Raw genomic sequence first — 13,658 nt, forward strand, 5'->3', positions numbered from 1 at the left:
ATTCTACTCTGCCTTCTGCATATTGTATTAAATTTGCTCTGCCTTCCACCTGTTTAAGAGGGGAAAGCCTCGAAGACAACCAGACGGGGGCAGTAGGCAGAGGGGAGGACCTCCCACTTCATCTCCCGCATCACACGCCATCTCTCCCTTTCCTCTAGTTTCATTACTTCATACAAATCTGTCCACTGCAACATACTAAATTTTATTTGTCAATGTGTCGTATATCTGAACATGGGAGAGAAAAATTAACGAGAGACTCTTCAAACGAGCCAATTATACTTATGTTTTCAGTTTCCTTTGATGAATATTTCACTTCAAATGTGCACTCTTCTAAGACTCTGTGATGTGGCTTGTGCCAAAATTGGAAAGTGGAAGTGACTTTTCTTCCAAGTACGCCAAGATAAAAATTGACCAGCCGATCAACCAGATGAAAGGCCATTCAGCTCTGTCTGTTTTAGCAGGCGCAGAGAAGGCAAAGGATTAAGAACTTCAGACAAGCCTCAGCATGCATTTACAGCTGACTTTCACAACAAGGAAGATGGCAGTTGAAAGCATTTAGCAAAAGTACTTTTTTGGGGGTTTAAAATGCACATTTGAGAGAGGCAGAAAAGTATTCCAACAAGTTAAAAAGGCACCAGACATTCTCCAGCATTGTTTCTTACTAAGATCATCCCATATCTGGCATTTGTACAGGTGTTCAAAGTACTTCACATATATTATCTTGGGAACATGGGAAATGGCTGATTACTGAGTTTGACCATTGGTCTATCTAGGTCAGCATCGCCCACACTGACTGGTAGTGTCTCTCCAAGGTTGCAGACATGACTCTCTCCCAACCTGACCTGAAGATGCCAGGGATTTCACCTGGGACCTTCTGCATTCAAAGCAGATGCTCTACCACTGAGCTAAGGCCCCATTTCCGAATCTTGCTCTAATATTTAGAACAGCCCTGAAAAGGAAGCATTATTCTCCCCATAATGCAGCTGGGGTGCTGAGGCAGAGAGAGAGTGACTTGACTAAGGCCATCTATTGAATATGTGGCAGAGGCAAGATCGAAACCAGGGAAGCCCTGATTTGAAGCTCAGCCTTAGCCACTATGCTGCACAAGGAGGCTATTCTCACCATTGGCCAAAAGCAGGCTAAGGGAGCCTAGCCTGCTTTGGGGAGATCGTGTGCTGCAACAGAAGCCGTGCAGCGCCCGGCAGCAAACTTCCCATATTACTCCTCCTCTTAGATGAGGTTAACGTAGTGAGCGCTCTGTTAACCTCATCTTTTTGATCGTGTGTCGCTGCCTCCCAGGCCCAGGGCTGCCTTCTGATTGGCTAAGCCCACTCTCCCCACAAACCCCTTACAGCTGCAGCAGCACTAATAATGATGCAATCTCAATGGTGGTTTGTCATGATGGTGCTGTGGAGCTTTCATGATCAAGAGCAGTATACCACCAAATACCAGTTGCTGGGGGGGGATATGCCTCCATCTCCTTGCAGGCTTCCCAAAAGCATCTGATTGGCCACTGTGGGAAGCAGGAGGCTGGAATTGCTGGCCTGACCCAGGAGGAGAGCTGATCTTGTGGTAGCAAGCATGAATTGTTCCCCTTGCTCAGTAGGGTCTGACCTGCTTTGTATTTGAATGGGGGACATGTGTAAGCACTTTATGTGAGCTTTGTAAGATGTTACCCTTGAGGGATGGGGCCGCTCTGGGAAGATCATCTGCACGCTTGCATGCAGAAGGTTCCAAGTTCCCTCCCTGGCAGCATCTCCAAGATAGGGCTGGGAGAGACTCCTGCCTGCAGCCTTGGAGAAGCCGCTGCCAGTCTGGGTAGACAATACTGAACTAGATGGACCAATGGTCTGACTCAGTATTTGGCAGCTTCCTAGGTTCCCTAGGAGCTCTTTATACATTCTTATGACAACAGACTATGCAAAATTTGGGGTGTATTTAAAAGACTTCTGGTTAATTGAGATTATTTTAAGAGCTCCTTCCAATCATCACAGGGTCAGGTCAAAGATTCCTCCACTCCTTGCTGATTAGAGTCAGATGTCCTCAGCCTCCCTCTCCTTTCCTCGACGCATGACTCAAGTAATTGTTTTGGATCTTAGCCTGGAGTGTCGCCCTTCAGTGAGGAACACATTTTATATCTCCCAGACTTATTACTGCTCGCTGTAATTTGCTTCTCAGCAGCCGCTGCTGCGAGAGGAGCCCCAGGGGACAAGCACACGAGGATGTGGATGTTTGCACAGGAGCTCCTGACTGCAAAGCCATCCTTCCTCTTCTGTTTTCATTCGTCCCTTGCCACCGCGTGTTCCCCGCACTCATTCCTGGACTGCTGCGGATACATTTACGGTGCGCAGACAGCCTTTTTACTCCACAGGGAAGCAGAGGGGCACGCACGTTGGGTTTCGGCTTTCTGCCGTGTCGTCTCCGGCGAGTTTATGTGCTACACAAATTCCTAGGCAGAACACACAATCCTTTTTCTACCCTTCCCCATGGAATCTTCTTGTATGTAGGGATAGGGTGAGGATTCTTATCCTGCCTCAAAGATAACTGCAAAATTGGAACGTAAGAGTCCTGTTGGAGCCAACCAAACGTCGCCCATCGAGTGTAGCGCGCCATTTCCTTGGCCAACCAGAGCTTCTGGGAAGCCCGGAAAAGGGGAGGAAAACGACACAGCACCAAAAGGTCAAGACAACGGGGGGGGGGGATTCACAATGATGCTGCATGAATATTAATCAGTTCTTTCTGACATGTTTCGAGCGAAAAAGGTGTTCTTCCTCAGACTGTTGTATACTGTCATATTTTTCTCTGGGAATTGTACAAAGCGTTAATATTCATTCAGCATCTTTATTTATTTATCTATTGAACATATTTGTATACTGACCAGAACACAAGTCTCGGGGCGGTTTACAACACCACAATCCAGATAACAAATAAAAGAGCTTAAAACATAACTAAAATTTAGAACCATGTCAAAACTATTTAAACAAACTATTAAAACAGTATCTAATCAAAAGTCTGGGTGAACAAATGTGTCTTGACTGCCTTTTTAAAAGTTGTCAGAGAAGAGGAGGCTCTTATTTCAGCAGGGAGTACGTTCCAAAGCCTCGGGGCAGCAATGGAGAAGGCTTGCCCCTGAATAGCCACCAAATGAGCTGCTGGCAACTACGAACAAACCACTCCTGATTATCTCAAAAGGCGGCACGGCTCATGGAGATGAAGACATTCTCTTAAATATCCAGGGCCTAAGCTGTTTAGGGCTTTATAGGTTATAACCAGCACCTTGAATTTCCCCCAGAAACTCTTACAATCCGCAGAATAAACCAGGGAGCTCTTCAATTCTGGACAGCCCAGGAAGTTGCTTGTACAATCTATTGTACGATCTATTGGACTGGGCTGGTCCTGCACTGGAGCATATCTCCACACTAATGATTTAGTTGTGAGACACTTGCAAATTTCCTTTTATGGACAAGATGATATTTGGTGACAGGCAAAGCATGATTCAGTTGTGTTTTTCTACGGCATTGTGTTACTTTGTCTTGCCCGAAGTTAAACGGATGAATCAGCTACCGTGATTCAGCAGTACCCCCCTTAACTTTATGCCGGGTTCAAGCACCAAAGATCAGAATGATTCAGAGGAGTACTGTACTTTTTAATCCAACGTCTCTTTCTAGAGGTGACCTTCCCGGCATTCATGATATATGTTATCATTTTAAACATTAATGAAAGCAAATGCCCTAAACCCTATCTCTCAGCCTAACCTAACTTACAGGGTTGCTGTGAAGATAAACATAATCTTGTATACAGCTCTGAGCTCCCTGGAGGAAGAGTAGGATATAAATGTAGTAAAATCTATCAATAGTACAGTATACCTGCCGATACCCTGGCACCAGAGACTTGTATATTTCTAAATAAAAAGGCCCTTCATTTGAAGGGTGTTCTATTTGAACTCAGAACACTAAAAATGGCCCAGTTTGTGGTCGGAACGTTCCAACCACAAACCATTCTGCACAACCCTAACAAATATGTCCCTGTGAATTGGAACCATTGAAATAATATTTACAGAAGCATCTCTACAATCATATTGCTTGCTTATTTTTATTTAAAATGTGTAAGTCTCTGGTACCAGGGTATCAGCAGGCAAACTGTGCTATTTATATATTCTACTACAATGGTTCCATTTCTAATTTGAGTTGGAATGGGGTCATTCAGTCAGAACAACTGGCTTGACCAGTTGTTCCGATGGAACAACCTGGGGATTTTGCATTCCGTTCTCGGAACGGAACACAAAATCTGTTCTGTGCACATCCCTAATGTTTGTACATCTGTAAAATACTGCACAAAATATCCTAAGCTGCACCATGGCATCAAGATTACATTTTTACACACTGTATATAGGACTGAGCAAGAAGTTATCCTGTGAGAACTTTTGGTTCAAAATATTGAAATATGTGTGGAAGGCACACCAGGTTCCCAGTGGCAGCATGCCTCGGGGGGGGGGGGAATTGGTGACTAGCCACCCAAAAGAAGTCGCCTAGGAATGATGCTGATATGTTATCACAAGTGGCACTACAGTGGTGGTACTGACAGAAGGTTCTTGCTGGAGTCTGATTCCTGGAATAAATGATGCCTGAAATGCTGACACAGCAGGCTTTCCAGGCACCTGGGAAATGTAGTTATCTAGAAATCACCTTAAGTGGTGGAGCAGGGAAATGCTTGACTAACAAGCGGAAGGTTGCTGGTTCGAATCCCTGCTGTTACTATATCATGCAGCAGTGATATAGGAAGATGCTGAAAGGCATCATCTCATACTGCGTGGGAGGAGGCAATGGTAAATACCACCTATATTCTACCAAAGAAAACCACAGGGCTCTGTGGGCACCAGGAGTCAAAATCGACTTGACAGCACACTTTACCTTTACAGGGTGCCCGAGTCAGGTGCTCTAGAAACTTCATGTTCCAGGGCATCTGCAACACAGCTGGCATGCCCAATAGAATTCAAAGTACAAGAAGTCCTAGTTAGTTTCTGGGGTGCCTGACATCCATAATATTGACTCATGAAGTTGAACTAAGTTTCCTAGGCCCACTGTTGACTGGGATATTACCATGAAAGCATATCAAGGCACCAAAGAGGGAGGCACATAGGATAGAGCTGAGCATTATGAGCTACACAGATTTGTACTCTGGACCAGAGAAGTATGTGTTTTGGCCGTATTGTTCATCCCAGTTAAATGTTCAATTGAAATAAATACTCCACTTTTTTAAAGGCATGTGCCGGCTATATGTAAGGCTGTGTATTTGCTATGATTCCACAAAAAACTTTAAAAATGTAATGCTGAGCATAGAGTTCTGCTTCCTGCAAATCTGAGCTTTCATCCAAGTTTTATTGGTTTTTTTTTTTTTTTTTAAGGATAGCATATTCCTAGTCCTTGTGTTGCAAAGATGTTCAAAAATTTCTGAGCTATGGTTGATAAGATCTTAGAAACTAAAAGGGTGCCTGAAGGGGATTTTCAGGGGTTGGGGTGATGCTTTAGTTCCCTGAAAAAGTTTATTTGACTAACATCAGCAGAAGACATTATGCAAAATGTGGTAGTTGCAATGACAGAATTACTCAAAATAAGAATATGCAATTTGGCTGATTTGTAGCACTTATACAAACTGCACAATTGTCCTTTTCTTGGAGGAGGATTTAGATTCTCTTAGGAAAGTATTTCAGCTGTTTTTGAGAGCAAGCAAGCAGAGGACACACTGTCCTAGAGATACACAAGTTCTAATCCTTCTTTTCATCCCCTTTGGAGCTTTCATCACAACTTCTCAGCACCACCTCCTCCTGCACCCAACCCTATGAGCTCACTGGACCCTTCGCCAGACATTTCCCCACTTTTTTTAGCTCATCCACGCCCCAATCATCTGCCACATCACTTGGGTTTGTCAGCAAACTCTAAGCACACTTCCATGACCAATCACAAAGGCTAAATAAAACCTTCTAGATAAAGTAGAAGGTCAAGAGCTCGGCTGTCAGGCTGCAGGAGGGAATGGAGACGGGTCCCGATGAAACTTCTGGACAAGAAGGCCCATCTGGGGCAGAGGAGATGGGGATGGAAGGCCTAAGGACAAACAACCATTAACCCCCCAAGAATGGAGACGTGCAAAATGCCAACAGCAGCTGCAGACACGCAGACGAAGTCAACGGTTCCTTGGCAAGCACCAAGATAAACACTGAATCTCTAACAGCTGGCCGGAGGAGGAGAGCAGTTAGGTCAAGTACTATAAATCAGTCAGCAGGCAATGACCAAGTTGCTGGAAGCAACACGTCATTTGAGCTTGCTACAGACGAAGACTCGGCTACGTGGAATTCCCAGCTTCGTTGTCAGACTCTGGAGACCCAGGCTTCCCTGCTTGAAACCTGATTCCTCAGTAAGACCAGACAGCTTCATCCAGCCTCAGTACCTCCCTTGGTGGACACCTTGGACCTTTGGGTTCAGAACTCTTGGAATATGGTGAGCGACATAGCTTGCGGGGGAGACAGTAGAACATGATACTTGGTAGTGATTTGTTCTCTTGTGCTTTCTTACAGACCGGAGTGGATTCCTGAGCCACCACTGGCATCCTTCGACAGAGACTTGGCATGGACAGTGGACAGAGAAGCTTGTGACAGTAGCTCTCAAAATGTGGACAGTAATGTTAGGTCCTCAGTCCTTCATTTCCTTAACAATATGGGATGGAACTTCCTGATGCATGAACGGAAAACACACACATATTTACGGCTACTAGGGATGTACAGAACATTCCAACAGTGAAACATTAGTGTTTCTAGCTTGAAACAAAACACCCTTTAAATAAAGGGTCTGTTTCGAGCTTGGAGCAGAACCATCCCTATTTCGATCAAAATGTTTCAATGTTCTGAGCACCATTTTGGAGGCCCATTTTCCCCTTGCTGATTGGTTTTCTGGCACTCGCTTCCAAATGGCTTGCTATCTCCTTGCTTCTTCGTTGGCTTGTTACCATACACATCATGTGTTGTCATGGGCAACTGTGCCCCCATTGGCTCATGGGAGGGAGTGGGGAAACTTTTGAAGGGAATTTCAAAATGTATTCAATGGGACTGGGAGGCAGAGAGAGCCCTTATAATCTCTTGAAGAGGATACATCCGGAGAGGAGGAAGGAATCAAGGAAGGTTTGATTTTGTGGTTTTCTTTTCTCAGCTCTGAGTATAATACGCTGCTATAATTAACTATTTGATTTTGCTGATCTCAGATTGACAAAGGCAGAACATGGGTGCCTGCCTGCCTTCCCTGTCAGTTTGTTTTGTTGTGAGAGTGTTGTGGAGAGAAATGGATGGTGGCAGCTCTCTGTGTGTTATTTCTTGGTGATTGCTGTGATGAGCTCTGTGTCTGGCCTTGAGACTAACTTGTGCTTCGCTCACTGCTCTGGTCTGCTCTGCAATCTGCACTGCAAGGTGCACTCAGTCAAAATGTGGCTGAAGACATTATAGTTGAGTTTATGGCTATGCTTGCTGCTAAGGGTGCTGCTGTGGCAGCTATTGCAATGCTACGAATGTGAGGAGTCAATTGTGTGTGAGAGAGCAACTTGTTCCAGTGATGTTACTGCAGTGCAGACATTGTGGCTGGCAGTTGATTCTGAGTCAGTGATTCTTTTTTGGCCATTTGGACTGTGTTTGAAATGTGTGTTCTATGTTGGGAGGGACAGATTCTCTTTTGTTGTGTGCTTCTGCAGTGTTTTTCAAGGTAGGGTTGCAAAATGCATTGCACTCTGAGTGTCCAGCTTGTTCTGGCCATAGGAAATAATGGGGAACCTCAAAACATCCCATTTTTCCTCATGGGCAAGTGGGCAATTTCAATTTTTAACCCCCACAGGATCTTGTGGGGGTTTGGGGAAAAGGTTTAAAATTGCCTGCTTGTCCATCTATTTTGTGGGTTGGGTGGTAGGTAGCACCCATCATGCCCTGCCACCCCACTCACTTTGGTGTCCCTAGGAGCTATCCACAGGGAACAATGGGGTGTTTCAAGTTCCCCATTGTTCCCTATGGCTGAAACACTGGAAACAGTTCAAGTTTCTTCCACTGAAAGAACCAGTTTGAATGTTTTGTTTCAATGGAAAGTTTCCACCATTTACATTTTGTTTTGAGATCGAAACACAAAATCTATTGTGTGCACATCTCTAGTGGCTACTGCACATAGCTTCTCCAGCTCCTTTCTCCATTCTTTTTCTCTTCCTATGTATTAGGTAGCACCCGTTGTTGTAAGAGAGACAATGTTTTGTTTACTACTGCAATTGAGAACATAAGAACTCCTTGACTAGGTTGGATGAAGAGCGCATTTAGCAAATTGCTCCCTCTCTAAATCAATACCAGATACTCCAGAGCAAGCAAACAAGTGCTCAGGGCAATATTTGTTATTATATACATACATAATTGCTTCACCCATTGACTCATTCACCGATCACAGGTGAATCGTCCAGGGACTTCTGCAATAGACAGAAAACTGAAATGTGTTTGCATGCAGTCCAAGACACCATAGTGACCAGACGTGGCTGAAAACAAGACATTTCTTATGCCCCTCCTTCAAGATTTAAAGCAGATCCGACCACTGTGGCCACCAGCACCCCAGCAAAATGCAGGTCAGACCACACAAGAAAGATTAGGAAATGTGTGGAGGGAATTCCCCATTCATATTCTTGATATTGGGGAAGGTATAATTTCCATTGGCGCTTTTGAACTTTGGTGCTGGAGAAGACTTTTGAGGATACCATGGACAGCCAGGAGAACAAACAAATGGATCATAGAACAAATCAATCCAGAATTTTCACTCAAGGCAAAATGACCAGGCTCAAACTATCATACTTTGGACACATTATGCAAAGATCCAGCTCCGTTGAGAAGTTCATAAAGCTGGGGAAAGTTGAAGGAAAGAGAAGAAGAGGACGACCAGCAGCACAATGGATGGACTTGATTACGACAGCAATGAATGCACCACTGAGAGACCTGAAAGGCCAAGTTGAAGACAGATCATCCTGGAGAGAATCCATCTATGTAGTTGCTAAGAGTTGACACCGACTTGACGGCACTTAATCAATCAATCAATCAAATAATTTCCCGTGGCAGCCAGGAATATACTAATGCCAAAAGTGGCATCCAGGAGTATATCAGTGCCTGAAGAATGCAAATTTCATCTTCCCATTATCAATGAGCCAGGCGTACAAATTTTGGGCATTGGTACCATCTCAGAGGATGAATGCACATAGTGATTTTTGGCAATGTCTACCTCCCTAGAGATGGGAAATGGGCAATAGTATTAATGCGCTTACAGCTTTTTCTGTGTTATCATTCTTCTTCATATTTACCCCCACATGATTAGGATAAAATTTCAGGCATTTTTGCACAGTGCAAAGGGTTAGAGTAAAAATAAGTACAATAATTTGTTATTCTAATTGTTACTGTACCCTGTACTACACATGGAATAATCTTAGAGTAATCTTTGGAGAATATTCCTGTCCATTTTCATTTACAATTCTCTGACAACACTGAGGAAATTTTATAGTGGTTTTAAAACACCATTGCAAATTTGGCCACTGCAGGATCAGTGGTCAGGAGTCTCAGGACAATAAAAGCATAATGTGCTGGTGGATCAGGCCCAAGGCCTATCTAGTCCAGCATCCTGTTTCACACAGTGGCCCACCAGATACCTCTAGGAAGCCCACAGGCAAGAGCTGAGGGCATGCCCGCTCTCCTGCTGTTGCTTCCCTGCAGCTGGTATTTAGAGGCATCTTGCCTCTGAGGCTAGAAGTGGCCCACAGCCACCAAACTAGTAGCCACTGTTAAAGCCATCTAGGCTTTTAAAGCATACAAGCAATTCTATCACCTTTAAAAAATAAATAAATACCATATTTCTATACCGCCAAAACTTGCACCTCTGGGCAGTTTACAATTTTCCATCTCTCAGGATTCCATGTCAAAAAGCAAAGTGGGCATTCATCCTACCGGATGGTACCAACCCTCCCCCCCCACCCCCAGCTTGCTCTTGTACTACCTGCTTGCTTGCTTGCTTGCTTGCTTATTTATTTATTTATTTATTTATTTATTTATTTTTCAGTCCTTGTTCACTTCACTTATCAAGAACTTGAGCCAGCCACTAAAAACTCATGATTTAGATCAAGGACACCATGAGATTTGAAAATAATGGGAGTTTTATTTTCAGACTGCAGTTGCTACCACTCCATGATCTGTCTCCCCGCCCCGCCTCCATGTGAATTCATGAGCAGTTGGGTTTATTTCCTGTTGTCAACAACAAAGGCTTCAAATTGCAATCTAGATTTTGACCACGTTCCTGCCCAAGCTACTTGCTACAATCCCCGACTGACGTCAGTGGAGGCCCTATACATCATGGCCCATCAGCTTTTGCTGAATGCCATTAAATTATAACCGAAGGTTTTGCTGACACACCACAAAGCCTTCTATATTATTCTACAAGCAATTGAATGATACTGAAAAAGTGCGGGGAAAGAGTAAGAAAAAAACCCCAGCAACATTATTGCAGAGTTTCTATTAAACCACTGGGGAAAAATAATTTTGTTTGGCTTTCAAGTTCCTTCAACCATCTGGTTTTCAGTTCATGAAAAGCAATCAGGCATCTTTATCAGTCTGATAGTTATATTGAAGGGTTCACAAAATTGACCACAAGGTCTACAGCACGAACAGCACTAGCCTAATTACTGACAGATCTTTACGGTAGAAAGGCCACTACTAGGCAAATTTTCGGCGGGGGGGGGTGGGTGGGCGGCAGTACCGAAAAAACACACACACTGTCCTCAGTCATTGGTCAAAGAACTGAGCTGCTGGGTTGTATGTGGGCTGGGTATGAGTGTGTTTACAACTGTTGAAAGCCACCTTGAGGATCATTTGAGTGAAAGGCAGGGTATATAAATCTTCAAAACTAACAAACTAATCAAAGCAACCTCAGGTGGCAACATTTCAAGTTTCCACATTCCAATAAATCAACAGTTTGCTAACAAAGACTTCTGTGTAACTTCAAAGCCAGGAGGCTTCAAGCCAAGATACAATTATTTAATGACAAAGGATCACTTCAGCTCTTCTGTAATGACTGACTCACATATGGCTTTGAGTTATAGGGATAAGATGAAACTACCCACCACCCAAATTTTCTATTCCCAGGTGGATAAATGGGGGTGTGTGTGTGTGTTTGAGACATTTCAGGGTGAGGGGGCAACATTCACCAGCCAGCATCAGAGATCCTCATGGTCCCCTGTCCTGGGGCAGCTTCAAAAAAGCAAGTTTGGTCCCATCATCTTGCTGCATTGGAGCTCTCCAGGGTCCTGAAGATTTTCCTTGCCAGTAACCACTGACTGAGTCCCAGCTTCAGTTGAGCCCTTTTATGCCTCTTGACTGTCTCTCAGTCTCCACCCCTCTGTTGCTAAACATACAGTCCTAAAGGAGCAGCTCCCAGACCTGCAGCTAAGCACTCTCCTGTCTCTCAGCACCCAATACCCCCCCCCGTACCTGATGCATTCCCTGCATCTGTGAGCAAGCATTGAAGGGGCAGAGGTTCCAAATACATCTGGCGCCAACTTCGCAACTGAGTGTGGTTCAAGATGGAACACTGAAATAAGAGCCTCCCCATCTCTGGCAACTTTTAAAAAGGCACTGAAGACACATTTATACACCCAGACTTTTAATTAGATTTATGGTTTTAAATTTTTAATGTTGGTTTTAAGTGATTTTAATATTAATGATGATTTAATGTTTAAATGATTTTAATTGTTTAATTTATTTAGTTTTGAAATTAATTGTTAATTGATTTTAATTGTTTTTATTTTGATGTACACCACCCTGAGCCAGTTTTGGAAGGGCAGCATATAAATCAATTAAATAAACAAACAAACATCTTGGTAGGTCCAGGCTCAGGTTTCTAGTTCATCCTCAGCACCAGGGCCTGGCACCTCCACCTCAGCCAGTGATGTTGGTGCTAGGAATATGCCTTGCTCTTCCTCCATGAGACCTGAATCCTGGCTGCCACTTGTGATCTGGGCCATGACACCTGAACATAAGAACAGCCCTGCTGGTTCAGGCCCAAGGCCCATCTAGTCCAGCATCTGGTTTCACACATTGGCTCACCACATGCCTCTGAGAAGCCCACAGGCAAGAGATGAGGACATGCCCACTCTCGTGCTGTTGCTCCCCCACAACTGGAATTCAGGGGCATCTTGCCTCTGAGGTTGGAGTTGGCCTATAGCCAGACTAGTAGCCATTGATAGACCTGCCCTCCATGAATTTGTCTAAACCCTTTTGAATGCCATCCAAGCTGGTGGCTACCACCACATCCCATGGCAAAGAATTCCATAGATTAATGATTATTCTGCCAGCCTGGTAAGGGAATCACCATTTTTAAAACCCAAAGGTACCCCAGAGTGATGCTGCTTGATGATGTAGCACTGCTCTGAAGCCAGGTTCTGGGTTTTAACAAGCTGAGGGAACCAATCATCTCTAAAGCAGGTGTTGTCAGGCTGCTAGACATTGCTGCAATATGACAGAGGATGATGGGAGTTGTTGTCCAACCATATCTGGGGATCCTAGGTCTGGTTTAAGGGGAAAGTAAAGTATTAACTATGATTAGCAGGGGCAACTTCAGATGCATGGATGTCTTTGATGTTAAAGAGCAATCTGTTCCTGAAGATCCAGGGAAAAGATCCTGTTGTGATTTTTTTTAAAGCAACAAAGTATTGATATGCATGAGAAATCAATTCCTCATCCCTTTGCTTGCATTGGTGATTTCAAGTCTTATTCATCTGATTTATTAAGTGTCATCGCTGCCAATTTGCATAGATAATAGAACAAGGCGCCCACTTAAATTCCTAATCGGGAATTAAAACATAACAGGGCTACGATGCACTCTGCTTCTCTGGAGGAAAGACATCTCCATGCACAACACATTGTTATACACTCCCCATTTCAAGCAGTGAAAAGATCCAGGGGCAGCACGACCCAGGTTTGGTTTCATGCAGACAATAGAGCACTGATAACTTATGCCATTTTTTTAATATTGCCCTTTTGTTTTTTTAACAAATAGACAAGCAAAGCATGAGGAGAGGCAAACAGCAAGTGTTCCTATAGAGCAGCTGATCTGCTGCCCCACCTAGGGAGGAAGGGAGCTGGATGTTGGGAGTTAGCTGAAAACACCATAGGAATTCAGAGAGGCACTGAATTCCTATGGTGCTTTCAGCTAACTCCCAAGACCCAGCTCCCTCCCTCCCTCCCTCCCTCTGCACAAGTATGTCCTAATCTCCCTCAATGTTTCTCTTTCTTCTCATTGGGTGTGGGGACAACCACCCCTCTACACACACACACACACACACACACACACACACACACACACACACACACCCTATCTTACATCTGCCCAATAACTTTCGCTGGTGTGTATGTGCATGTGTGCGCATGTGTGCGCGCGTGCCCTCTCAAGCTCTGATGACATCTCCTTCAAAATATTTGAGAGGAATCTCCAACTATTTCTTAACAACTAGCTAGTATGGGGCCACGTCTGCTTTGCATGCAGAAGGTTCCAGGTTCAGTCCCTGGCAGCATTTCCAGGTAGGGCGGGGAGAGACTCCTGCCTGAAATTCCGGAGAGC

At 44.3% G+C, this 13,658-nt stretch overlaps 1 protein-coding gene across 3 annotated transcripts in view; it reads right to left on the bottom strand.

Annotated features, from left to right (window-relative positions):
• Positions 1-13,658, bottom strand: part of FGF13 (fibroblast growth factor 13) — a 263,484-nt gene that overhangs the window by 133,969 nt on the left and 115,857 nt on the right. The window lies entirely within an intron of this gene.

This window comes from Hemicordylus capensis, chromosome 11 (assembly GCF_027244095.1).
Source record: "Hemicordylus capensis ecotype Gifberg chromosome 11, rHemCap1.1.pri, whole genome shotgun sequence".
In the NCBI taxonomy this organism is placed as follows: Eukaryota; Metazoa; Chordata; class Lepidosauria; order Squamata; family Cordylidae; genus Hemicordylus; species Hemicordylus capensis.